Below are 27,832 nucleotides of genomic sequence, written 5' to 3'. Positions count from 1 at the left end.
CCTTCCCCCCACCCCCACCAGGAAAGACAAAAGTTAATCATCAGAGAAACTTTAGTTCCTTATTAGGCTGGTGGTAGCGCTAGAGAAATCTACATAACAAACTTTACTAACTAGTCTTTATCCATTATCAGTTTTCCTTATATTTGCTTTCACACAATTTGCTGCCCCTAGATACCCAAAGTCCTTTTCCTTTATCTTGTCACTTCTCTAAAAATGTACTGTTCCCTTGCTAAGCTTAAGTTCTAACCACCCCTTGAGTCTCTCCACTGTATATATGAGATATACATGTTAATGAACTTCTGTTTTTCTCTTGTTAATCTGTCTTTTGTTAGAGAGCCCTAGCAGAAAACCTAGAAGGGGAAAAAGATTTTTTTTTTTCTCCTCCCCTACAAATGCAAGGACATGATCTTACACAGGTCCAGCAGAAGTCCAAGGTTTAAAAAGTCAACACAAATCTAGGATAAAATCACAATGAGCATAAGGTCCCAGATATGCTCATTTTGGCCTAGTAGGACACAGAAAACAGGTATAATACATAGGACCCAAAAAAGATTAACTAAGTCCCTCACCTTTAAAAAATAAAATAACAAATGATTTAAGAATAAAACTAAATGAAAAATCATTTAAAAAAATAAACACTGTGATTAAAAAAAAGGAAGCAGTAAAGTATCTAAAGAAAACTGATTGGTCAACTAGGCATATCATTGTGAAAACCTAAAGGTATAACCAAAGACTATCCAAAAGAATTTAGACATGACCCCCAAAGATTAATATCTTTATAATATTTATTTCTATAAATAAAGGAGACCAAGACTAAAGTATAAACGGATTCACTTTTTAATGTGACTTTTTTTCATTTACTTAAAAATTTGCAATCAGGGAATATAAAATGAACATATCAGTCAAAACCAAGTGACTACTCCCCACGAGTTCTTAAGAGTTCTTAACATGTTACAGTTCATTGTTAGAGGCATAATCAAGATCACACACATACACACATTCTTCCCAGATTTCCAACAATTGTTTTGGGATCCACTAGTGAGAGATACTCTTGTAAACACAAGTTAAATGAATAGAATAGAATAGAATAGAATAGGATAGGATAGGATAGGTCAGGACAGGATAGAATAGAATAGAATAGAATAGAATAGAATACAATACAATACAATACAATACAATACAATACAATACAACACAACACAACTCAACTCAAACGTACAGTTTGAAACTAGAGCAATAATATACAAGGTAAAGATAGATGATAGATGGTAGATAACAGATATAGAGCTATAGAGAGAGATTTCAATAAATGTGGCTTTAAAAATAAGGTTAATCACAGTATTCCCTCAGATTGTTTAACTTTGTAAAAGTGATACTCCAAGGCTGTCCACAACCCAAAGCAAGTCTGTGAATTTTTTCTTATCTATCTATGACAAGATGAGCACAGAAATTGAGAGTAAATCTTTAGAAACTTTTATAACAGTCTGACAGAAAAACTTCATGACTTTTGAATGTAGTAACAACAATGACAAAGTTTAGAGTTTCATTTTATGCCTTTTTATAATTTTTCTAGTAATTCATTTTTATTATATTTTACAAAAGAATCAAGCTTGATGGGTTAGAAGTTTCAAAAAGAAAACTATCCATTTTCCACAGGTAGTTTGAGAAGCATGTCATAAAATTATATTTGGTCAAGATGATGCTGTGTATTCTTCCCCTCTCTATGGTTGTACAAATCCACACATTTCATTAGACTATTATTTCACCTTCCCAGGAATTGTAATTATTCACTTTCACTGTAAGAAAAATCAGAGGAGGTGGGTGAACTGAGAGAAAGGGGAAGACCACCTTCCTGCTTAGCAGCTGCAAGCTAGAACTGTAAACGAGGTATAAATTTAGTAATACTACAGTCAGTGTTAGGTCAGTAGTTTCCCCTTTTATACCAATTGTCACAAGGTTATTTTTCTTGCATCTCCACACAGTTCTTCCAAACTTTGTTCTGGACTTCATGCCATCACTCACAGATACCACAAGACATCCTCTCCCTTTGACTTCTAGGCTCAAGGGCAGTGAAAATGCGGGGACCCTTTTAGGCTTTGGGGAGTTAAAATGCCATCTGAGATTTGCATCTGTCCCCCCCCCACCCCCTTGCTTTGGTGGCACTTATTATATGGATGCGATTTGTTGTCCATGTAGGGCTGAGCTGACTCCCAGTGGAATATGTATATACTGGAGGTGCTCAAGAGTGTCCAGGGCTAAGGTTTTTCCTGCAAAAACAGAGCTGTAAGCCTCAAGCTCATACCACCCGTTTATCTTGCTTCGCTCCAAACCACAAACTGTACAAAAGGTACTTGCCCAGATTTGTTTACATTTCTGTCACATTTTCTGAAAAGAGAAAAGGGCTAACTTCCAAATTCACTTCTCAGAAAATTGAAAACAGTTAACTGACCTTAGAGAGCATCTGCCTGACCCCGACATCACATCCTTGTTTCTTGGTCCACTTGTCTCATGACCAAGTCCCAGAACTCAAAGCACCTATAACTTATAAAACCACTGCTAAAAAAAAAAAAAAAAAAAAAAAAAACCACTGCTAATTGCCAGATGTCAGAGTCATTGCCCTTTTAGGCTGACCCTTCTATTAGTAGCAAATAAAGGTGCTTTCTTTTTTCCTCACCTCTATATCCTTCAACAGGAGATTTCTGTCAGAATATAGTCCACCTTGTGGCCAGGCAGTTCTTCCTCCAGAATTCCTTTAGGTACACTCTGTGAGCTGAAATGTGCTGATGTCCAGTTTAATGCTGTAGATTACACATGTTGAAAAGGAACTCAGAATGGAAGGGATACTAATGTGTCCTCCAGATATTTAGATAAAACAGCTGGAAGAGAATTTAAATAATCATTGACTGAGCCCCACTTTCCATTGATCTGTAACCCACATGTCCATCAGGACAACTGGAAGTTCCTAACGATACTTATAGCCAGTTTTGTTAAAAATGACATCATCTTCTAAAGAGGTTTAGGCTGCCTATATTCCTGTTTCTCAGAGAGTAGAAGTAGTCAGCTAATTTCAAAACAGAAAAAAAAAAAAATAGAAGGGAAAATAGAGTTCTAAAAAATCCATGTTAATATTTTACAATATAAGGAAAATTAGATGAGCTACAGTTATCCTTCAAATGAGTTTAAAAGGGAAAGAGCTTAAAAGCATCTATTACACATAATAGATGCCTGAAAAGAGAACTCTGGGAATAGCAACAATAAGCCTGTAGGATAAAAGGAAAAAATCCAGAATGTGTCCAATATACTAATTATTGTGAACATCTTAGTGGTTTCTATTAAAAGAGTCTCTTCTAAACCTCAAAATAAAATACAACAAATTGTAGCCTACAGAGATACGTTTAATATAACAAAATGAAAACATGCATTCAAAGTATAGGCAATAGAGCCAAAAGAGTAATTAATCAGCAAAAATGTACTAATTAATGCTATTACTATTCCTAAGGGAATACCAATACAATAAACTGCCTTCAAATATGTATTAAATAAATAAATATTTAAAATCCATCAAGAGAGAAAAGATGACAACATAATATCATGAATAAAACAACAAAAAGATAAAATAAAATTGATTTCTGCTAATATGATAGCAATATTACTAGTGCTTTGGAAAATTCATAAAATTTATATATTTGGATTTAACCGATTTATCAAAAACTAAAAAATATAACAATTAATAAAACTTGGAATAAAAAATGAGAAACCTAGCAACTTCCTTGTACCTGTATAATATCTATTATTTTATTGTGTCTAGAGTGATGTAAATCAGTGTCTGGCTTTCCTAGTAGATTGACACCTTAGTGGGGATGGTGGGTAGGTTATCTTCAGGTTTTGGTTACCTACATAATAAGTACTCAGTAAATGTTTTTAAGTAACGGAGAATGTGAAGAAAAAGAGATTCTTAAGTTACAGGATAAGATCAAGAGATTGAAAACAATATAAAAGGTTAATAACAACTTAAAAAATTAAAGCACCTAAATCTAACATATTTACTGGGCAATTTTTCCAGGCATCTAAAAAAAAGGGAAAAGAAAAATAAGAATAAACTTCTATTTTTTGAAAAATAATATGTGTCAGGCACCATACTCAGAAGACACTGAAATATCAATATTTGTGGATGTGATTGTATAAGTAGAAAATAAGAGAAAAATCCTAAAGCAAATTAAGCTCCTTTTGTTGTAGGATATCAGAAAACCCCAAGCATTACAATTAAATTCTTAAGTACTGATGATAACTAGAATGTGAAATGAATGGAGTCCATTCCTGGCAGCAAAAACTGAGTACTTATGAATTAATGCATTAAGAAATAGATGCTCATCAAAACACACGCACATGTACTACCCTAAATGAATGTACAAGAATGCATACATCAATGAAGAGGGAAAGTCTCCACAAGAAGTCTATTTTGAAAAGACTTCAAAATACCTGTATTATCCTACGTAGCAATCCATTTCAGTGATACTATTTCTGAATCCTGTCATCCCCCAACCACACTTCACCCTAACTTCCACCACCAGATTGATTATCCTAAAATAGGCATTTTTGGTGCATCCTTACTGTTTTTTATTTATTGTATTTATTTATTACAGTAAGCACATTTAACATGAGATCCACCCTTTCAAGAAGTTTTTGCATACAATGCGGTATTATTAACTGCAGGCACGATGCCGTACAGCAGATCTCCAGGACTTACTCAGGCTGCATAACCAAAACTTTATGCCCTTTGAATAGCAGCTCCCCACTTCCTCCCTCTCCCAGCCCCAGGCAACCACCATTCTACTCTCTGCTTCTATGAGTTTGACTATTCTAAATTTCTCATATAAATGGAATCATACAATATGTGTCCTTCTGTGACTGGCTTATCTCACTTAGAATAATGTCCTCCGGGTTCATCCATTTTGTTGCGCTCACTTTTTATATTTATTTTCTGATTTCTCCAAACTTACTTATTTTCAATTCCTATGCCACATGATCCCCACCCCTGCATTTTTCTATTTGTGTGCCTTTCGTGAAGCTTTTCCAGATTTTTCCAACTGAGGCAACCTATCCCTTCATCATATAACATTTAGCCTTATAGTATCTGCAGCCATTTACTGAAATCTGACACTCCATGTGACATTTCTTGTAGGTTTTGCTTGTACTGCAATTTAACAGTCTGTGTGTTTCTGCCTAATGTTTTCAATCCAGTTAAATCTGTGCCCTATACAACATCTATATCCCTCATCGTATGTAGCAGAGTGTCTTACAGTAATTATGCAGTAAATATTATTTAACCCATTGGATGGTTGTAAACTCCTTAAGAAAACATTTCATTTACCTTAGTAACCCCAAGTGCTAGGAAGTATCTGATGTAGTAAATGCTCAGAAAATGTTGAGCTTTGTGTGGGGATAAACAGAGAGAAAGGAGAATGCAATGATTTGGCTGAGAACACGTTGCTGCATGCAGAGGTCAATACTTAGCTCTCTTCTTATTTGACCTATCAGCAGCATTTGACCCAGCTGGTGACTCCTTCCTACTGAAAACACTTCCTTCACTAGACTTCTAGGACATTTCCTCTCTTGGCTCTCCTTCTATGTCACTGACTTTCTTCTCATTCTATTTTGCTATCTCTCTGTCTTCTCCCAGCCTCTTCACCTTGGAGTGCCTCAGGAATCAGTCCCTGGTCCCCTTCTTTTTTGTTCTCTTCTTTTCTAATACTCACACCCTAGGTGACCCCATTAGTTCATGGCTTTAAAAAAATAACTAGGTGCTGATAATTCCCATATATATATACATCTCCAATCCTGACACCTTCATTAACTCAAACCTATAGTGTTCAATGCCTACTTGATATTTCCCCTGGGATGTCCAATAAATGTTTCAAATTTAATATATCCCAAGATGAACTCTGAATCTTCCTCCTTAAGCCTGATCCTCCAGCAATATTCCTCATCTCAGCTAAGAGTGAAAACATCATTCTTCCTGAATCCCAGGCACTTCTGACTATCTCATTCTCTCACATCTCCATCCATCAGGAAACACCTTTGTGCTCTATCTCCAAAATATGTACAGATGCCAACTTCTCACCTCCCACCCCTCTGCCAACCTGATCTGAGCCATCGTCATTGTTCCTCTGGATGGTTACAACAGTACCTGCAATTTCTTGCCCACATAGCAGCCAGAGAGATCCTTTGAGAATTTAAGTCAGATCACGTCACTTCTCTTTCACAACCCTGCAACAGCCCTCCATTTCACTTAGAGTAAAACCCAAAGTCTTTACGAGGAAATATACAATTGGACTTCCCATGTTCCTCTCTGACCTCATCTCCTACTAATATTTCCTTCCTGCTCACTCCCCTCTAGCTGCAATGCCCTCCTTCCTGTTTGCTTCAGTTCTCTATTGCTCCATAACAAAATCCCCAAATTAAGTTTTGTTGCCATCCCTGTGGCTCTGTAGGTTGACTTCAGCTGGGCATTCTTGCTTAAGGTTTCTCGTGTGGTGGCAGTCCAGGGTCAGCTGGGTCTGAAGTCATCTGAAGGTTTAATGGCCAGGGCATCCAAGATACCTCACTCCTATGTTTGACAGTTGATGCTGGGCTTGTGGACCAGCGCACCCCCATGTGGTCTCTCTGTGTGCCTCGGACTTCTTACAGCATGACAGCCAGGGGACTGTCAGTGTTCTGAGAGTCAGCATCACGAGAGCAAGTGTTAAAGAGGCAGGAAGTAGAAATCTCCAGGCCAGCTAAGAGCCACACCTGCAACTGGCACAGTGACACTTAACCCATACTCTATTAGTTTAATCAGTCACAGAGCTTGGCAGGATTTAAGGACCTGGAGAAATAAACTCCACCTGTTCATGGGAATGGGGCAAAGTCTCATTGCAAAGGAGCATGTGGGATGGGAGATAATGGGGCAATCTTTGGAAAATATACTCTGTGGAGCTATTTTTCAAACACATCAGCTATACTCTCACCTCAGTGCTTTGCACTAGCCTTTCCTTCTGCCACGAATGCTTTTCTCCCAGTATCAGCATGTTTTGGCCCCTCATTGCTTTCAAGTCCTTGCTTTCTCACTTACTTCAACTCTGCTAATATGTCACCTTCTCCATGAGCCCATCTGTGGCCACCCTATTTAACATTATACATAAACACTCTCCCTTATGGCCAGGTGCTCACAATGGCCCATGACATAACCATTGAACTTCAGGCTCCTCTGCTCCCCACAAGTGCCTGAACTGTGGCTTGCCCTCAATTTTCAGCAAGCATTAACCACTAAGGTGCAGAATATCCCCTTCTTCACAAAACATTCTGAGAATCTGCTAACCACACAGAAAAACATTTCCTCATTAAAACACCCCAGTGATGCCACCTGTTCACCCCACCCTATTCACCCACTTGCCCTACTACCCCACAGACTTCCTGCCAGCTCTTCCCCACTCTCCAAAAAGGAAAAGCCTTTTTTGGTTTAATTTTGAGATATTTGCCGACTTCTGGGATCAAAACATTCTCCCTATTAGAATAATCATTTTAAATAAAGTTTCTCTTTATCTAAATCCATATTTATTTTGATTTGACACTCAGCACTCTTAATCTTTTTTACCCTACACCATTTTTTTCATATCATTTATTACCTTCAAACATACTGCACATTTTATCTATTTAGTATGTTTCTTGTCTCTCTCCCTTTATTAGAATATAAACTGCATGACAGCGGGATGTTTTTCTATTTTGTCTACTAAATTCCCATCACCCAGTACACACATTGTAGATGCTCAAAAATCATTTGTCAATTTAATGCATAAACCCTCTCCTGTGGTGTAATGAAAGCAAGTCCATCCAGCACATAAAGATAGAGAATAAAGAAATACTGGCTACTGATCTTCTGGGATCTCATTCTCTACGGCAGGTAATTGAGTCTTTGACACGTTCCTTGATCCAGTTTCTCCTTTCAATCATGTGGTTCCTATAAAACTCTAATTAGTGTTCTGTCATATTATCCTTAGTCCTTCCCAACTCCTTTCCCTCTCTGCTCTTGAACTTAGCTCAGAGACTGGAATCTGGTTATTTGTGAACAGTTTCCCCTGATGCTGCTAGACCACTGGATTTTCAATCATTTTCTCTTGGCATGCTCTTGTTAACTTGTGTTGAGTTTGTATCCTATCTAATCCCAGCCATTAGTCTAGACCTTCCCTGTAGTCTGTTACATGTTCTCAGATGCTATATTGTCATAGGGTCTGGACCATCTTCCTTCCTCTCCAGCTGATCTGTCCACCCAAGCTTGCCCTGCCTCAATGGGCAAGGTACACTACTGTTTGTGACACCTCCTAATCTTCCACATCCTACTTTAGCAAACTAAGTCCCTTATAGACACATCCTGAGGCAGAAGGAAAAGAAACTAATCTCTTCTTCATGATCATGCACTGGTAATATTTATGGAGTGAATTTTTATCAGAAAATCTAAGGGCACAGTGATTTTGTTGTCCAAGTTATTCCTCCTTTCCTAGGATCTAGGCAGAGAGAGAAAGAGAGGGGGAAGGTCAAAAGTCTTAGGATCATAATGACTTTCAGTTTGTGACCACATAATTTACCTTGTTATTACCCACTGTTGCTCTTTTCAACAAAAATATCAGAGTCCTATTCAAATGAATGGGATACCAATGCCTCAGAGTTTCCCTCAAGCATCGCTAGTAAAGGGGCAATCTTCAAATTTATTCAAACTGCGTATATCTCTTGAGTTTGCAAAACTGAGCTGGAAATCCGTTAAAGAAAATTTATGGGATTTTGGCCCAGGAGGGAAAGCACGAAAGCTAGGATATTCCAAACTGTGAGGAAAATCTTCCCTCACGTTGAAAAATAAAATTTTGTTTTCAACTCTTCTTTTAAATGTAGGAAATATCTCACACTATCTTTTATATCTTCCCTGTCTTGTTTTCCAATTTTATATCTTCAGATGAGGCAGAGGGTGAAAGAAAAGGCCCTAGAATCCAAGTCGATAGCCTTGGGTTCTACCTTCTTGTGATCAACATCTGAGTCTCATCTATGAGATGTAAATAATAATTTATTTACATGCCCCATGGGTAATAATGTGAATTAAACAAGGAGGGCAAATTGAAAATATTTTTACTAATAGACATGTAACCAATTGCAAATTGGAATGTAAAAAAATGGTATAAATGGAAATATATTTGTATTGGATAATTAATATTTGTAAATACCATTCCCCCCCAAATAATATATAAATTAAATATATTTGCAAAATGAGTCTAAAATTTAACTAGAATAATAAATGTATGAGAATAGCTGAGATCTGATGAGGGGGGATAAAGGAAGAATAAGAATCGGTTTATCCTATCTAATATAAAACGTATGATTAAGCTGAAACAGACTTCTCAAATGGGGGTAGTTTTGACCCCCACAGGATATTTGATAATGACTTTGAGACATTTTTGCTTGTTACTACTGAGCTGGGTTGAGGGTGGGGGACGTGCTGCTGATCTCAGTAGGTAAAGGCCAAGGATGCAGCTGAACATCCTGCAATGCACAAGATTTCCCTGGACAACAAAGAATTATCCAGCCCAATATGCCAATAGTGCTGAGGTTAAGAAACTGAACTCAAAGTATTAAAACTGTGGGGCAGGTATGGGGACCAATAGACAAATACTGGTGCAGACTGGAAAGTCCAAGTTCAGTCTCAAGTATACACGAAAGTGTTACATCTGATAAAAATGTCCCACCAGTTCGGGAAAGTACTCAGCAAATGTTAGTGGATCAACTGACTAATGGATTGCAAGGAATAGAATTACAACCTTATTTCACTCAAAAAGATTCAACATTTTTTATCCAAGTAGCTAAAGAAAAGAATAAAGTGAATAGTAATTTAACCTTGGGATGGAGAAGCTATTTCTAGAAATGGCATTCATTCTACCTATCGTTTAAGATGCAGTGTGTTGCAGTTCCTGAGCCACATCCCTGTGAAGAGGGAAGTGGGAGGGTAAACATTTCTATCGCCCAGCAAACAAAGTAAGTTTCAGCTCTGGGGAGGCTAGCTTATGCCTGCAGATAAGCAAGAGGCCTGATTAAATAGGGCTTTGTAAAAGGAGCTTAAGTTTCATTTCTCAGTCTATGCTTTCAAACAAGAATAAGGAGTGTTCCCAAAGAGATATGGATGCTGAAGCAATAAGTCCTTGCTCCAGTGATTAGCCTCTGTCTAGAGAACACAAACGTCCAGAAGTGCACCCGTTTCTTCCCCTACTCATGACTGCAGAACTACATTTTAGTCTTTGCACCTGATTTATTGTTATAAATGTATTATTATACCCCTTAAAAACCAAATGGATTGGGTCACCTTGATTGATGAAAGCAAAATCAACTGCTTCAGTGTCATTTTCCAAGAAAAGGGGGGTTATATTATATATGAGAAAGTAAAAGGATACAATTAGAAGGTGATCCCTCCAGCTAAAAACAGGGAGAGCTTTTCTTTAATATGGCTGCAAGTCTTCCTTTTTGTTTGACGTTTCTTCTTTAAATTCCCCATGTATCATCTCTGTGGGCAAACCTGGAGGAAAGAAGCTCAGGTCTGACCTCAAAGCTATAACATACAGAACTATATTTGCAACTATTTAGTTCCAAGGGGCCGTGTACAATTCAATCATAGTTTTGGTTGCGTTTGGAGATGCTCTTCCTAGTCTGTTGTTCCTCATTCACCTATGACTTGTGCGTAGAGATCCATATTGGCCTGTGACATTTTTCGGAAATAGAATATGAAGCCGGTCCCATTGCTAGCTGCATCACAAGTGAGAAGGCAATAACAGAAGTGGAGGATTTGGGCTTAAGAAAGCAGATGAGTTTCTCTATTGAGAAAATGAGAGCCAAGCACAGGGCAACTAGGCCCGTGAGCCACAACTACTGAGCCTGCGCGTCTGGAGCTTGTGCTCCGCAACAAGAGAGGCCGCGACAGTGAGAGGCCCGCGCACTGCGATGAAGAGTGGCCCCCGCTTGCCGCAACTAGAGAAAGCCCTCGCACAGAAACGAAGACCCAACACAGCCAAAAATAAGTACTAAAAAAAAAAAAAAGAAAGAAAAAGAAAAGCTTTCAAACATCCAAAAAGGATATTATGAAGTTCATTTGTACCATCTTAAATGAGCATGAAATAACTAAAGGGAAAAACCTGATATGGTTACAGCTAGGAATTATTTTAACAGTGTGACACAGGAATTAGTATAGGGTAAATAACTTTTGACCCAGTGAAGCAGACTTTTTTCAGATAGCATGAAACCTGGATTTTTTTTCTTTTCATCAAAGGCAAACAGCCTAAACCCCTCTCCTTGCTGCAGAGAGAAGACACTATTCCCAGATAACGAGGAGCTTTTCCAATATAATTTTGCAGAATGTACTCTGGATGGGGGGGAACCCTCAATTTTCAGCATTTTCATAGTTGTGTGCAGTAGGCAGTAGGAAACAGAATGGCTAAAAGAAATGCAATAAATGAAGCCTCTGCTCATAATGGGTATAGGAGGAATTATGGACAAAGAGTTTGAAAATTCTCTGGAGTTAGATCTTCAACACAGAGATAAGGTAATGACTTTTATGAAACAAAAATATCTGACGTATCTGTCATAGACAAGTATGAAACACAGAAGTGATTCAGCAAAATCAGAATCAGAATCATACATGCATCAGTAAGAACATCCAGGCGAGAGCAAGAGAGCAATACTGCCCTTAATATATTACTGAAGGTTTCACCATCACCTAAGTGAAGAGGTATGGGAGGTATCAACCAGTTATGTTATACCTACATCAGGATATCATTGGTACTCTGAGATGGTATATCATTGTGCTTAAGTAAACCAATTAGCAAGCCATTCATAGCTGATCTTATATATTAAATTAGTCATTCTCAACTGGTTCTTTGCATTATCTTTTTTTTTTTTTTTTTTAAACATCTTTATTGAAGTATAATTGCTTTACAATGGTGTGCTAGCTTCTGCTTTACAACAAAGTGAATCAGTTACACATATACATATGTTGCCATATCTCTTCCCTCTTGCATCTCCCTCCCTCCCACCCTCCCTATCCCACCCCTCTAGGTGGTCACAAAGCACCGAGCTGATCTCCCTGTGCTATGCGGCTGCTTCCCACTAGTTATCTATTTTACATTTGGTAGTGTATATATGTCCATGACACTCTCTCACCCTGTCACATCTCACCCTTCCCCCTCCCCATATCCTCAAGTCCATTCTCTAGTAGGTCTGTGTCTTTATTCCCATCTTGCCACTAGGTTCTTCATGACCTCTTTTTTTTTTTTTTTTTTTCCCTTAGATTCCATATATATGTGTTAGCATACTGTATTTGTTTTTCTCTTTCTGACTTACTTCACTCTGTATGACAGACTCTAACTCCATCCACCTCATTACAAACACCTCCATTTCATTTCTTTTTATGGCTGAGTAATATTCCATTGTATATATGTGCCACATCTTCTTTATCCATTCATCCGATGATGGACACCTAGGTTGCTTCCATGTCCTGGCTATTGTAAACAGAGCTGCAATGAATATTTTGGTACATGACTCTTTCTGAATTATGGTTTTCTCAGGGTATATGCCCAGTAGTGGGATTGCTGGGTCATATGGTAGTTCTATTTTTAGTTTTTTAAGGAACCTCCATACTGTTCTCCATAGTGGCTGTATCAATTTACATTCCCACCAACAGTGCAAGAGGGTTCCCTTTTCTCCACACCCTCTCCAGCATTTATTGTTTCTAGATTTTTTGATGATGGCCATTCTGACCGGTGTGAGATGATACCTCATTGTAGTTTTGATTTGCATTTCTCTAATGATTAATGATGTTGAGCATTCTTTCATGTGTCTATTGGCAATCTGTATCTCTTCTTTGGAGAAATGTCTATTTAGGTCTTCTGCCCATTTTTGGATTGGGTTGTTTGTTTTTTTGTTATTGAGCTGCATGAGCTGCTTGTAAATCTTGGAGATTAATCCTTTGTCCGTTGCTTCATTTGCAAATATTTTCTCCCATTCTGAGGGTTGTCTTTTGGTCTTGTTTATGGTTTCCTTTGCTGTGCAAAAGCTTTTAAGTTTCATTAGGTCCCATTTGTTTATTTGTGTTTTTATTTCCATTTCTCTAGGACCTGGGTCAAAAAGGATCTTGCTGTGACTTATGTCATACAGTGTTCTGCCTATGTTTTCCTCTAAGAGTTTGATAGTGTCTGGCCTTACACTTAGGTCTTTAATCCATTTTGAGTTTATTTTTGTGTATGGTGTTAGGGAGTGTTCTAATTTCATACTTTTACATGTACCTGTCCAATTTTCCCAGCACCACTTATTGAAGAGGCTGTCTTTTCTCCACTGTATATGCTTGCCTCCTTTATCAAAGATAAGGTGACCATATGTGCGTGGGCTTATCTCTGGGCTTTCTATCCTGTTCCATTGATCTATATTTCTGTTTTTGTGCCAGTACCAAACTGTCTTGATTACTGTAGCTTTGTAATATAGTCTGAAGTCAGGGAGCCTGATTCCTCCAGCTCCATTTTTCGTTCTCAAGATTGCTTTGGCTATTCGGGGTCTTTTGTGTTTCCATACAAATTGTGAAATTTTTTGTTCTAGTTCTGTGAAAAATGCCAGTGGTAGTTTGATAGGGATTGCATTGAATCTGTAGATTGCTTTGGGTAGCAGAGTCATTTTCACAATGTTTATTCTTCCAATCCAAGAACATGGTATATCTCTCCATCTATTTGTATCATCTTTAATTTCTTTCATCAGTGTCCTATAGTTTTCTGCATACAGGTCTTTTGTCTCCTTAGGTAGGTTTATTCCTAGGTATTTTATTCTTTTTGTTGCAATGGTAAACGGGAGTGTTTTCTTAATTTCACTTTCAGATTTTTCATCATTAGTATACAGGAATGCAAGAGATTTCTGTGCATTAATTTTGTATCCTGCTACTTTACCAAATTCATTGATTAGCTCTAGTAGTTTTCTGGTAGCATCTTTTGGATTCTCTATGTATAGTATCATGTCATCTGCAAACAGTGACAGCTTTACTTCTTCTTTTCCGATTTGGATTCCTTTTGTTTCTTTTTCGTCTCTGATTGCTGTGGCTAACACTTCCAAAACTATGTTGAATAATAGTGGTGAGAGTGGGCAACCTTGTCTTGTTCCTGATCTTAGTGGAAATGGTTTCAGTTTTTCACCATTGAGGACAATGTTGGCTGTGGGTTTGTCATATACGGCCTTTATTATGTTGAGGAAAGTTCCCTCTATGCCTACTTTCTGCAGGACTTTTATCATAAATGGGTGTTGAATTTTGTCGAAAGCTTTCTCTGCATCTATTGAGATGATCATATGGTTTTTCTCCTTCAATTTGTTAATATGATGTATCACGTTGATTGATTTGCGTATATTGAAGAATCCTTGCATTCCTGGAATAAACCCCACTTGATCATGGTGTATGATCCTTTTAATGTGCTGTTGGATTCTGTTTGCTAGTATTTTGTTGAGGATTTTTGCATCTATGTTCATCAGTGATATTGGCCTGTAGTTTTCTTTCTTTGTGACATCTTTGCCTGGTTTTGGTATCAGGGTGATGGTGGCCTCGTAGAATGAGTTGGGGAGTGTTCCTCCCTCTGCAATATTTTGGAAGAGTTTGAGAAGGATAGGTGTTAGCTCTTCTCTAAATGTTTGATAGAATTCGCCTGTGAAGCCATCTGGTCCTGGGCTTTTGTGTGTTGGAAGATTTTTAATCACAGTTTCAATTTCAGTGCTTGTGATTGGTCTGTTCATATCTTCTATTTCTTCCTGGTTCAGTCTCGGCAGGTTGTGCATTTCTAAGAATCTGTCCATTTCTTCCAGGTTGTCCATTTTATTAGCATAGAGTTGCTTGTAGTAATCTCTTATGATCGTTTGTATTTCTGCAGTGTCAGTGGTTACTTCTCCTTTTTCATTTCTAATTCTATTAATTTGAGTCTTCTCCTTTTTTCTCTTGATGAGTCTGGCTAATGGTTTATCAATTTTGTTTATCTTCTCAAAGAACCAGCTTTTAGTTTCATTGATTTTTGCTATTGTTTCCTTCATTTCTTTTTCATTTATTTCTGATCTGATCTTTATGATTTCTTTCCTTCTGCTAGCTTTGGGGTTTTTTTGTTCTTCTTTCTCTAATTGCTTTAGGTGCAAGGTTAGGTTGTTTATTCGAGATGTTTCCTGTTTCTTGATGTAGGCTTGTATTGCTATAAACTTCCCTCTTAGAACTGCTTTTGCTGCATCCCATAGGTTTTGGATCGTCGTGTCTCCATTGTCATTTGTTTCTAGGTATTTTTTGATTTCCCCTTTGATTTCTTCAGTGATCACTTCGTTATTAAGTAGTGTATTGTGTAGCCTCCATGTGTTTGTATTTTTTACAGATCTTTTCCTGTAATTGATATCTAGTCTCATAGCGTTGTGGTCGGAAAAGATACTTGATACGATTTCAATTTTTTTAAATTTACCAATTGATTTGTGACCCAAGATATGATCTATCCTGGAGAATGTTCCATGAGCACTTGAGAAAAATGTGTATTCTGTTGTTTTTGGGTGGAATGTCCTATAAATATCAATTAAGTCCATCTTGTTTAATGTATCATTTAAAGCTTGTGTTTCCTTATTTATTTTCATTTTGGATGATCTGTCCATTGGTGAAAGTGGGGTGTTAAAGTCCCCTACTATGATTGTGTTACTGTCGATTTCCCCTTTTATGGCTGTTAGTATTTGCCTTATGTATTGAGGTGCTCCTATGTTGGGTGCATAAATATTTACAATTGTTATACCTTCCTCTTGGATCGATCCCTTGATCATTATATAGTGTCCGTCTTTGTCTCTTGTAATTGTCTTTATTTTAAAGTCTATTTTGTCTGATATGAGAATTGCTACTCCAGCTTTCTTTTGATTTCCATTTGCGTGGAATATCTTTTTCCATCCCCTCACTTTCAGTCTGTATGTGTCTCTAGGTCTGAAGTGGGTCTCTTGTAGACAGCATATATATGGGTCTTGTTTTTGTATCCATTCAGCCAGTCTGTGTCTTTTGGTGGGAGCATTTAATCCATTTACATTTAAGGTAATTATCGATATGTATGTTCCTATTCCCATTTTCTTAAATGTTTTGGGTTTGTTATTGTAGGTGTTTTCCTTCTCTTGTGTTTCTTGCCTAGAGAAGTTCCGTTAGCATTTGTTGTAAAGCTGGTTTGGTGGTGCTGAACTCTCTCAGCTTTTGCTTGTCTGTAAAGGTTTTAATTTCTCCATCAAATCTGAATGAGATCCTTGCTGGGTAGAGTAATCTTGGTTGTAGGTTTTTCTCCTTCATCACTTTAAGTATATCCTGCCACTCCCTTCTGGCTTGCAGCGTTTCTGCTGAAAGATCAGCTGTTAACCTTATGGGGATGCCCTTGTGTGTTATCTGTTGTTTTTCCCTTGCTGCTTTTAATATGTTTTCTTTATATTTAATTTTTGATAGTTTGATTAATATGTGTCTTGGTGTGTTTCTCCTTGGATTTATCCTGTATGGGACTCTCTGTGCTTCCAGGACTTGATTAACTATTTCCTTTCCCATATTAGGGAAGTTTTCAACTATAATCTCTTCAAATATTTTCTCAGTCCCTTTCTTTTTCTCTTCTTCTTCTGGGACCCCTATAATTCGAATGTTGGTGCGTTTAATGTTGTCCCAGAGGTCTCTGAGACTGTCCTCAGTTCTTTTCATTCTTTTTTCTTTATTCTGGTCTGCAGTAGTTATTTCCACCATTTTATCTTCCAGGTCACTTATCCGTTCTTCTGCCTCAGTTATTCTGCTATTGATCCCATCTAGAGTATTTTTAATTTCATTTATTGTGCTTGTCATCGTTTCTTGGTTCCTCTTTAGTTCTTCTACGTCCTTGTTAAATGTTTCTTGCATTTTGTCTATTCTATTTCCAAGACTTTGGATCATCCTTACTATCATTATTCTGAATTCTTTTTCAGGTAGACTACCTATTTCCTCTTCATTTGTTAGGTCTGGTGTGTTTTGACCCTGCTCCTTCATCTGCTGTGTGTTTTTCTGTCTTCTCATTTTGCTTATCTTACTGTGTTTGGGGTCTCCTTTTCACAGGCTGCAGGTTCGTAGTTCCCGTTGTTTTTGGTATCTGTCCCCAGTGGCTAAGGTTGGTTCAGTGGGTTGTGTAGGTTTCCTGGTGGAGGGAACTAGTGCCTGTGTTCTGGTGGATGAGGCTGGATGTTGTCTTTCTGGTGAGTTCGTCCACGTCTGGTGGTGTGTTTTGGGGTGTCTGTGGCCTTATTATGATTTTAGGCAGCCTCTCTGTTAATGGATGGGGCTGTGTTCCTCTCTTGCTAGTTGTTTGGCATAGGGTGTCCAGCACTGTAGCTTGCTGGTCGTTGAGTGAAGCTGGGTCTTGATGTTGAGATGGAGATCTGTGAGAGATTTTCGCCGTTTGGTGTTACGTGGAGCTGGGAGGTCTCTTGTGGACCAGTGTCCTGAAGTTGGCTCTCCCACCTCAGAGGCACAGCCCTGATGCCTGGCTGGAGCACCAAGAGCCTTTCATCCACACGGCTCAGAATAAAAGGGAGAAAAAATGGAAAGAAAGAAAAAAAGAGGATAAAATAAAATAAAATAAAGCAATTATAATAAAAAATAAGAAAAAAAATTATTAAGAGTAAATTTATTAAGAAAAAAAATTTTTTTTAATTTTTAAAAATAGATTTATTAATTTTTTATACTAAAAATAAGAAAAAAATTATTTAGAAAAAATTTATTAAGAAAAAAAATTTTTTAATTTTTTAAAATAAAAAATATGAAAAAACTTATTAAAAATTTTTTTAAAAATAGAAAATAAGGAAAAAATTATTAAGAAAACATTTATTAGGGAAAAAAATTTTTTTTAAGCCAAAAAAAAAAAAAAAAAAAAAAAACGGACGGACCTAACCCTAGGACTAACGGTGAGAGCAAAGCTATACAGACAAAATCTCACCCAGAAGCATACACATCTACACTCACAAAAAAAAGGAAAAGGGGAAAAGTTAATATATCCTGCTCCCAAAGTCCATCTCCTAAATTTGGGATGATTCGTTGTCTATTCAGGTATTCAACAGATGCAGGCACATCAAGTTGTTTGTGGAGCTTTAATCCGCTGCTTCTGAGGCTGCTGGGAGAGATTTCCCTTTCTCTTCTTTGTTCGTACAGCTCCCGGGGTTCAGCTTTGGATTTGGACCCGCCTCTGCATGTAGGTCCCCTGAGGGCGTCTGTTCCCCGCCCAGACAGAACGGGGTTAAAGGAGCAGCTGATTCGGGGGCTCTGGCTCAGTCAGGCCGGGGGGAGGGAGCGGTACAGAGGAGGCGGGGCGAGCCTGCGGCGGCAGAAGCCGGCGTGACGTTGCAGCAGCCTGAGGCGCGCCGTGTGCTCTCCCGGGGAAGTTATCCCCAGATTACGGGAGCCTGGCCGTGGCGGGCTGCACAGGCTCCCGGGAGGGGCGGTGTGGAGAATGACCTGTGCTCGCCCACAGGCTGTTTGGTGGCGGCAGCAGCAGCCTTAGCGTCTCATGCCCGTCTCTGGGGTCCGCTCTGATAGCCGCGGCTCACGCCCGTCTCTGGAGTTCGTTTAAGTGGCGCTCTGAATCCCCTCTCCTTGCACGCCGCGAAACAAAGAGGCAAGAAAAAGTCTCCTGCCTCTTCGGCAGCTGCAGACTTTTTCTCGTGCACCCTCCCGGCTAGTTGTGGTGCGCTAGACCCTTCAGGCTGTGTTCACGCAGCCAACCCGTCCTCTCCCTGGGATCCGACCGAAGCCCGCGCCTCAGCTCCCAGCCCCCGCCCGCCCCGGCGGGTGAGCAGACAAGCCTCTCGGGCTGGTGAGTGCTGCTCGGCGCCGAGCCTCTCTGCGGGAATCTCTCCGTTTTTCCCTCTGCGTCCCTGTTGCTGTGGGATCCGCGCTGATAGCCGCAGCTCGCGCCCGTCTCTGGAGCTCGTTTAGGCGGCGCTCTGAATCCCCTCTCCTTGCGCGCCGCGAAACAAAGAGGCAAGAAAAATTCTCTTGCCTCTTTGGCAGCTGCAGTCTTTTTCCCGGACTCCCTCCCGGCTAGCACCGAAGCCCGAGCCCCAGCTCCCAGGCCCCGCCCGCCCCGGCGGCTGAGCAGACAAGCCTCTCGGGCTGGTGAGTGCTGGTCGGCACCGCTCCTCTGTGCGGGAATCTCCGCTTTGCCCTCCGCACCACTGTGGCTGCGCTCTCCTCCGTGGCTCCGAAGCTTCCCCCCTCTGCTACCCGCAGTCTCTGCCCACGAAGGGGCTTCCTAGTGTGTGGAAACCTTTCCTCCTTCACAGCTCCCTCCCACTGGTGCAGGTCCCGTCCCTATTCTTTTGTCTCTGTTATTTCTTTTTTCTTTTGCCCTACCCAAGTACGTGGGGATTTTCTTGCCTTTTGGGAGGTCTGACGTCTTCTGCCAGCGTTCAGTGGGTGTTCTGTAGGAGCAGTTCCACGTGTAGATGTATTTCTCATGTATCTGTGGGGAGGAAGGTGATCTCCGCGTCTTACTCTTCCGCCATCTTGCCCCTCCTCTTGCATTATCTTTTAAAAGGATCAAGTAAAAAGCACCACTCAGGTATTGCCGGAAAGAGGTTTTCTACAGCAATTCAGATCCAGTTTAGTTGCTCAGAGTGACGGAAGCTCACACATTGAGATAGAAATGACTCAATAATTTTTCCCTCTGAAGTTTATAAACAGAATGAAATTGCTATTAGAAATACAAAGAAAAATCAAGTTAAAACCCCTGATAAAAATAAAATAAGTCAATTTTGTTACATTTTTAAACATGCATTTTAAAACCTAAATTTCCAAAACCCCTTTCTGACGTTAATATTGGTAACTTAAATAGGGTTAAATTAAAAAGCAATGTTTGGGTTTGACCATCACAGAGTGTGGGTCCTAGACTGCTCCCTGTCCTCCCTCATGTAAACAACCATAAGACTGGACGAAATATATGAAGCATCTTCGGAGGAGAACTGGGAGAGCTGCGGGGTGTGGAGGGACAGGGCCAGTGTGGAACTGTAATGCCAGCCAAAAAGAAAACACATGTGGTGAGCTCAGTGCTTTCCCAGCCTTCTGCCTTGAGGAACGTTCAGGGCCGCCACATGTCACCGGAAATAAAGCCCATGGAGAGAAGAGCAGTCTTGCTGGGCTGAGGAGGCAGAGATTAGTGCTGAAGGCTGTTAAAGCCACTGAGATTTGCAGGGCAGTATACCAAAGAGAAGGCCCTGTGCAGACGGAGTCCCCAGAAAGCCACAGGGGAAATCTCCATGGATCCCTCCCCAGGGCTGGACTGCACACATGTAAAGTGAGTCTCTTCCAGAGCTGAAAGGAAATACCACAGGGCTTACAGACTGTTTCTGAGTACAAAGGAGGCAAATTAGAATTCAATAACTGTTGTTGGGAATGTAAATTGATGCAGCCACTATGGAGAACAGTATGGAGGTTCCTTAAAAAACTAAAAATAGAACTACCATACGACCCAGCAATCCCACTACTGGGCATATACCCTGAGAAAACCATAATTCAAAAGGAGTCATGTACTACAATGTTCACTGCAGCTCTATTTATAGTAGCCAGGACATGGAAGCAACCTAAGTGTCCATTGACAGATGAATGGATAAAGAAGATGTGGCACATACATACAATGGAATATTACTCAGCCATAAAAAGAAATTAAACTGAGTTATTTGTAGTGAGGTGGATGGACCCAGAGTCTGTCATACAGAGTGAAGTAAGTCAGAAAGAGAAAAACAAATAACGTATGCTAACACATATATATGGAATCTAAAAAAAAAAAAAAAAGGTACTGATGAACCTAGTGGCAGGACAGAAATAAAGATGTAGACATAGAGAATGGACTTGAGGACACGAGGCGGGGGGAGGGGAAAGCTGGGGCGAAGTGAGTAACATTGACATATATACATTACGCTACACTAACTATGAAAAATAGCTAGCTAGTGGGCAGCAGCCGCAGAGCACAGGGAGATCAGCTCGGTGCTTTGTGACCACCTAGAGGGGTGGGTTAGGGAGGGTGGGAGGGAGATGCAAGAGGGAGGGGATAAGGGGATATATATATACTTATAGCTGATTCACTTTGTTATACAGCAGAAACTAACACAGCATTGTGAAGCAATTATACTCCAATAAAGATCTGTTAAAAAAAAAAGAATTCAATAATTAAAAATAAAATAAAAGTATGCAAATATTTGGAAATTAAACAACACACTTCTAAATACCACATGGGTCACAGAAGAAATCACAAAGGACATTTAAATATTGCAAACAATCAAAATGAAAAGGCAACATATCATAATGATAAAAAGTCATAAAGAAAGGTAAAGAAAAGGAAAAATTTTAGGAAGTGGCTAAAGCAGTGGTAGAGGAAAATTTGCAAATTTAAATACTTATATGTAGACCAAAAAAAAAAAAAAAGCTAAGAATCATAAATGACCATCTGTCCGCAAATGATGAAAAATGAGATAACAGAAATAATCACTAAAACTTTGTAGCTTCTACTTGAATATCCTTCCCACATTATTTTTTGAAAGCAGGTCCTCTGATTGTTTTGGTTTTCTTTTGTAGAATTTATTTCTATTTTTAAATGTTCAAGAGACTTTAAAAAGGCCCAAAGGCCCAAATATGTCCAGGTTTAATATAATATCAAACCAAGGTGGTATCTGTTGGTTCCTCCATTGCTAAAACCTCGATTTGATCCTGGTTAATTATACACCTTAATAATTCTTCTCACTGGGTAGTGGTGATGTCCTCTGATTCCTGGCATCTTCCATAAATGGCAAAACAAAAACAACAACAACAACAACTAAGAATCAATGATTTGTGTTTCCATTATAAAAGTTTAGAAAAAGAAGAGCACAGTAAACCCAAAGTAAATAGAAGGAAGGAACTAATAAATATGAAAACCTAAATCAATAAAATAGTATACAAACTTTACAGAAAGTAAGAAAGGCAAAAATTGGATCTTTGAAAAGAACACCAAATATGTCCAGAGTGCATATAATGTGCCACTTCTTATGCTATCTCTTACTCAGATTAAAACAAGGCAGTCCACTCTGCCCCTACCCTCAAGTTCATCATATTTGAAGTTTCACAGATGTTTTTCACAGGATGGTTCAACTGTAAAACTAGCTGAAAGTTTATCTAGTCCAGCAGTGCCTAGACCATAATAGGAGCTCGACCAATATTTGTTGAATAAATGATTGAATTATTATTTCCTTTAACAGATGAGGAGGTCCAGAGAGAGGAAGGGACTTCCCTCAAGGTCACCAGAGTCTTAAGTGGTGGATCCTGGGTTCACAACTTACCTCTGGACTCTGGGTTTTGTCCTCTACACCAGACAATATTTTCTGCCTTAACCAGATCAGACTTTAGTTTCAAGCCTCTATGCCTCTAGAGAAACTTAATAGCTAGTTCTGTTTTGGTTTTTTGAATTTTATTTTATTTTTTTTATACAGCAGGTTCTTATTTTATTTTATTTTTACTTATACAGCAGGTTTTTATACAGCAGGTTCTTTTACTTTATTTTTTTTTATACAGCAGGTTCTTTTATTTTATACAGCAGGTTCTTTTATACAGCAGGTTCTTTTTATGCAGCAGGTTCTTTGTAATTTTATACAAATTAGTGTATATATGTCAATCCCAATCTCCCAATTCATCCCACCCCCCCACTTTCACTAGTTCTGTTTTTAAATTGCCCTGGCAGCCCATCTTACAGCAACATTTCATTAACATTCTTTTTTTTTTTTTTTTAAATATCAGCTTGCTAGCCAGGGAGTCCATTGAGAGATGAGAAAGGGGAGAATTAATGGGCCCAAAAACTAACATTGGAACTTCCAACTCCAGGCAGCACAGGTGGAGCTGAACTGTGTTTACCCACTCTAGCAGCCACCCTTCTCAAGCTCTCTCCCCTCTCTAGCACTGCTCCTTCTAGTAGATTGAACCTGTTGAACCAAATTTTCCTGAGACAGAGATCAGGTATAATTGAGACTTCCCACCAGTGGAGAAATTTCAATGGAAATCACCATGAAATTGAAATTGAATTTGAAATTGAAATTTGAGTTTTGAAATTAAAGGAAATTTCCTTTTCAATGGAAATCACAGAAAAAAAAATAATATTGAAACAGGAGGGAAGGGGGCAGGGCACAACCTTTGAAAGAATGACATAGCCCAAGGACATGACATAAACTGATTAGAACCAAATGGGTCCAAGATGGCTGACAAGTGAACTTCCACTAGACCTTGAGCCTCAGTATACGCTCACTGTAACACATCAGCAAGCTAAATGACACACCCACAGGCGCCATGACAGTTCCAAGACCGACCATAAGGATAAAAAAAGTGGGTGGTGGCCCAATTCCTGGAAATCCCCGCCCCTTCCTGAAATAGCTGGAATACTCCTCCCACTCATTAGCCTATGAAATTACCCACCCCTATAAAAACTGACAACCCCATACCCTGGTGCCTTTCTCACCTTCTGAGATGGCCCGCACTCTGTGGAGTGTGTTTCTGTCTAAATAAGTCCACTTCTTACCTATCACTTTGTCTCTCACTGAATTCTTTCTGCAATGAGACTTCAAGAACCTGAGCTTCATTAAGTCCTGAAACCAGGTGTGTGATCTCAGTTGAAAGACTGTGGGTTTTGGCCGGGTTCGAGTCCCGGCTGCGTGGGTTCAAGTCCCAATCTGGGTTTTGGCCGGGTTCGAGTCCTGGCACGGGGTGTCAAGTCCCAATCTGAGGTGCACGGTTTCAATATTATCATAATCCAAGTAGGATCAGCAAATGGTCAGATTATAGCAACTCAGGTCAGAGGGAGGCAGGAAGAAGCCAGAACTATGAGAGAAATGGTAGGAAACTTAGGAAGGAAGTGGTTTTAGGGGCTGGCACATGAAAAGGCATAACGTGATTTACCTCGTAAACAAATATATAAAATAATAGTCAGTACTTATATAGCATGAACTATAAGTCAGGAACTGTTCTAAGCACTTTGTAAAATAAATGTTAAATTATTTAATCTTCACAACAACCCTCCCATATAAGTACTGTTATTATCCCCATTTACAGATGGTAAAACTGAGTCAAAAAACTCATTTAAATTCACAGAGCTAATAAATGGTGCAGTCAGGCTTTAGATGCAGGCAGTCTGGTTCCAAAGTCCATGCTTAACACTGCCCCCCCCACCCCACCACACACACACACACAAAGAATCGCTCTGGGTGTATGTATGGACATGAGCTCCTGATTAGATAGGCAGACCAGCTCCTGAATTCTCTTCCAGAGGTTGAAACCCTGCAAAATAATGACAAACACTCATTGAAACTCAAGCTTTGCTAACAGTTAAGTGTATAAATACCAATTATATCCATTCCTTCCTTCCTCCATTTATTCGTTACTGATCATTTGACCAATTAAGGAATGTGTAGATATGAACTAAGTTAGTGATCGGAAGGAATAGAAGACTGTTTTGGGGGAGTGCATCACAAATATTTATTTAGCGTCTACTACATGCTAGTTTCACAAATTGGAGACTGAATAGGGTTTAGAGAGGGATTTAGAGAATATTTACATAGTAGGTGTCTGTGATTAGAAGGTATCTAAGTTCTGTGCCAGTCATGCTATGTTGTCCCCACTCTTATGGAGTTTAAATCTAAAAGGAGAGACAAATATATATATTTTTTAACATCTTTATTGAAGTATAATTGCTTTACAATGGTGTGTTAGTTTCTGCTTTATAACAAAGTGAATCAGCTATACATATACATATATCCCCATATCTCCTCCTTCTTTCGAGGAGAGACAAATATTAATCAACTGATCCATTAGACAAGGTACAGCTGCAGAGTGAGGCACTCTGAAGGAAAGGAAGGCAAGTATTAGTGATTCACACAGGAAGCTGAGCTGGCCCTGGGGTAGCCTGCCTCGAGAAGGAAAGGCTTGGGCTGAGAGCCCCCAAGGATGAAAAAGCTTTCGTGATGACACAAGAGTGATACAGAGAAAGTTCTAGTCAGAAGACGCAGCACTTGCAGAGACAAGAGGGAGCAGGCTCCGAAGCTGCAGGGTGTGCCCGCCCCGCGGCGAGGCGCAGGGTGGAGGTGACTGGAGTTTGTAGCAGGAAGCAGAGGCGGGCCACGCAACATCTGAGAGCGCCAGGGTCTTCGTGCAGAGGCCCTGGGAAGCCACGGGAGGACGTTCACACAGCAGTGGCATGAAACAAGCAACACCCGATGCACCCAGGGAGTGACTAAAGAAATAATGAAACTCAGATCCTTCTTCCTCCCGACCTCCAACCTCACTGCCTGCACACCAGCATATGAAATTCAGCCAGTAGAGGTCCTCGCCAAGCCCCCCAGATCAGGAACCTCTCTGCTGGCAGAGGCTTAGACATCTAGTCACCCCACCTACTAGGTAAGCACTAACTTGCCCTCTCTGAGGCCCAGGCAACCTCTAACCCGTGTGAAAACTAGATATCAGGACTCAGCCTAGGCTTAATAGCTGGGTAATCTCCGGAAGGTTAAGTCATCTCCATGAGTCTCTGTTTCTTCAAGTGCACAAAAGGGGACTGTAGTGTCAATTGATTATTAAGATAATGTAGATAATCTTTCCAGCACCACCCAGTCTTTGGTATGTGCCCAATAAGTGACAGTTTTATCTGAACGCATTCATTTTGAGTGATATCATTCTCCCATTTGATCCTCACAATGTGGAATGATTATTATTCCCCCCACTCCATTTTGCAGGTGATAAAACAACCAAAACCCAGACTAGTTCAGTAGCCTGCCCGTTGCCAACAAGCGATGGAAACATGCCTCATGCCCACTTCATTCTGCTTGCAAACCAAGTGACTCTGCTCTCACATTTAGTTAGGAGGAGCCCTGAGAATCGTCTGTGCCTGTTGCAGACACACAAATCCTGAGGACACCCAAGCAGGTAAGAGCAAATAGTAAAACACACACACACACACACACACACACACACAGAGGAGATGGTTAGCGTGCAGCCCTGCCTCTTCCAGCAGGCAGGGTCAGTGAGGGAGACGGGGTGACGCCTGGACCAGCCCTGCCACGGAGAGAAGCCTCGTGGGGGCTACGGTGCCTGCATGAGCTCATGTGCCATGAAGCTGGCATCCTGTAAGTGCGTGTGCCGACGCTTATGCCGATCAACCCTGCAGGGGCTAACTCTGCAGAGATGAGACACGGCCACCTGCACATTTGTACAGCTTCTTAGGTTGTAGGACATTTCAAGGCTGGGAAAGTATGTTATTGCTTTGCTAAAGCCTCTCTCTCTTTCCCTTCCTTTTGCAGCACACATCGGCTGTTTCTCAAGCAATTTCAATTCAAAGTAATCAGTTTGCCATTGTGGCCTAATTTGGGGTAGCCCAACCTGAGCCCCAAAACATCCATCCATCCAACCATTATGTACTGTGTGCTTTCTATGTGCCATGAAACCTTCTAAGCACTTTCAATATTTACTTTTACTTTCATCTTCACACCAACAATATGAAGCTTAGGTGCTGACACTTGTCTGAGATGACCCAGATGGGAAAAGGTAGAGTGAGAAATATAATCCAGGTGTCTCTAAAGCCCGTGCTTTCATAACCATCATATTATACTGTCATCCCAGCTGGTACACAGCTAAAAGTCAGACTATGAGAAGTGACAGACAGTAATACAGGTACAGGAGAGAAGATGCATTTAGACAGGTGAGCCTGCAAGGCTTCTGGAGAAAACACAAGTTAGCCTTTGGAGTGCCCAGACTCACTGCCAGATCAAAAGCTTAGCAATTTTGTTCGCAAGAGAGAATGGAAGGGGCCCAGGCTCCAGAGTCGGCAGACTTGGGTTTAAGTCCTGTCTTCATCTATTACTAGCTGTGTGATGTTGGACACCTTACTTAACCTCTCTGAACCTTCATTTTGTCAGTGTGAGAGACCTCATTGACTTGTTGTAAAGCTTAAAGAAACCATGAAACTCATCTAGTCCAGTATGTAATAACATAGCAGACGTTTAACAAATGATGCTTGGTTTGAGCCAACTCAAAATCTCTCGGTTATAGTAAGAAAATGGAGAAAGATTCATTAATCAGCTTCTCTAGTGTATGCCTTAGAGAAGGCTGAGCCAAAGAAGGACTTTGCTCTTGTCCTTGTATCTCATATTACACTATTGGTCACAAAACCTATGCACTTGCACATGCACACATGTAAATACTCACATACACACACAGGTCCACACACGTGCACACTCAGGCACGAGAGCCACAGACCCACAGAGCAGAAGTGCTCAGAGCGCTTAGGCGCTATAATAAGCTTTCACATGGAGTTCGGTGCCATAGTGTTCTTAATTAAAATCTCTAAAGAACTCTCAGTGTTGACAATCTCACCACCCAAAGCCATATTTACGTTGTTAATTATTTAAGTTGCGGTGAATAAGAAACAATGCCCAGGCTTCCCATAAAATTTCCAAAAATTAAACCAGGGAAATGGGCAACAAATGTCATTTGAAATGGTCCCGCTGCCAGTCAATTGCACGACAACTGTAAAATAATAGGGCATGAGGTGCTTCAACAATGCCTAATTAGTAACAATATGAACATTTTCTTGGGAAAAATGGCAATTACACGGTATAAACACTTAGCAGTCATCATCAAAGGCCTTTTACCAATATTAGCTAATTCATCTTCCCCACAATACCCCAGGAGGGGGCTGCACAAGTCCTCATGGAGAGAGAGAGAGAAACAAAGGCCAAG

The sequence above is a fragment of the Eubalaena glacialis genome, chromosome 17 (assembly GCF_028564815.1).
Source record: "Eubalaena glacialis isolate mEubGla1 chromosome 17, mEubGla1.1.hap2.+ XY, whole genome shotgun sequence".
Taxonomy (NCBI): domain Eukaryota; kingdom Metazoa; phylum Chordata; class Mammalia; order Artiodactyla; family Balaenidae; genus Eubalaena; species Eubalaena glacialis.
The sequence above is the reverse complement of the archived record's forward strand: the minus strand, read 5'-3'. Positions refer to the sequence as shown.